The sequence below is a fragment of the Electrona antarctica genome (genome assembly GCF_951216825.1).
Source record: "Electrona antarctica genome assembly, chromosome: 23".
NCBI lineage: Eukaryota > Metazoa > Chordata > Actinopteri > Myctophiformes > Myctophidae > Electrona > Electrona antarctica.
Genome location: NC_136804.1, coordinates 29192590 through 29194170, shown reverse-complemented (window position 1 = coordinate 29194170; position 1581 = coordinate 29192590).

Sequence of the window (1581 nt, the reverse complement as noted above, 5' to 3'; positions counted from 1 at the left end):
CGGTTGAGAAATGACAGTTACCATGTGGGGGTAGCGCGGATGGTCCCGGAAACATCCAGACCCCCACGAACGCTCACAGGGGGGGGCGGCCCGGTTCCTCTCTCGCGGTTCCATTCTGCTATTTTTCAATAGCTAAAGTATGACATAATGCTTAAAACACCAAAAGGGGTTCCCGTCCAGAATGTGGTTAATCCATTTAGACCTGAGGCTGACTTTTGTTTTTAAAAACAATCTAAATCCTAACCTTCTGAAAAACCTAAATGTTGGGCAAAGCGTATGAAACTTTGAAGACCTTTGTGCTCTTTAGTAGAGCTCTTTAGTAGAGCTGTGCGGCAGGCCAGGACAGGTGTGGCCTAGTCACAATTAGTCACACAGGAAGAGCTGAGAGGTGACAGAAAGGAGAAAAATAAATGTGTTTGCAGTAACTGAGGCAGAACGTCATATACTGTAGGAGGTGTGTATACAGTAGGTACCGGTGAAGCAGTCTTAACGCTCTTTACACCTCACACACTTCCAATAACCCGCCGCCGCGGGATGAGGCTGGCAGGGCACTGCGTCAGGCACCCAGAACTTGACCCTACGGGAGCCAACCCAGGGCAAAGCCAGGAGGGGAGAGAAGCGTACCACCTATGTAGACGTGCTGCGGTGTGACAGCTTGGCTGACAACACTGCAGAGCTCAGGAACCTGATGTTGGATAGGAAATTGTGGAGGGCAGCGATCCAGGAATCCCGAGTTGGTGTTGGCTAGACCTCACTCTGCAGTAACTAGTTGGTGTTGGCTAGACCTCACTCTGCAGTAACTAGTTGGTGTTGGCTAGACCTCACTCTGCAGTAACTAGTTGGTGTTGACTAGACCTCACTCTGCAGTAACTAGTTGGTGTTGGCTAGACCTCACTCTGCAGTAACTAGTTGGTGTTGGCTAGACCTCACTCTGCAGTAACTAGTTGGTGTTGGCTAGACCTCACTCTGCAGTAACTAGTTGGTGTTGGCTAGACCTCACTCTGCAGTAACTAGTTGGTGTTGACTAGACCTCACTCTGCAGTAACTAGTTGGTGTTGGCTAGACCTCACTCTGCAGTAACTAGTTGGTGTTGGATAGCCCTCACTCTGCAGTAACTAGTTGGTGTTGGCTAGACCTCACTCTGCAGTAACTAGTTGGTGTTGGCTAGACCTCACTCTGCAGTAACTAGTTGGTGTTGGCTAGACCTCACTCTGCAGTAACTAGTTGGTGTTGGATAGCCCTCACTCTGCAGTAACTAGTTGGTGTTGGCTAGACCTCACTCTGACAGTAACTAGTTGGTGTTGACTAGACCTCACTCTGCAGTAACTAGTTGGTGTTGGCTAGACCTCACTCTGCAGTAACTAGTTGGTGTTGACTAGACCTCACTCTGCAGTAACTAGTTGGTGTTGACTAGACCTCACTCTGCAGTAACTAGTTGGTGTTGGCTAGACCTCACTCTGCAGTAACTAGTTGGTGTTGGCTAGACCTCACTCTGCAGTAACTAGTTGGTGTTGGATAGCCCTCACTCTGCAGTAACTAGTTGGTGTTGGCTAGACCTCACTCTGACAGTAACTAGTTGGT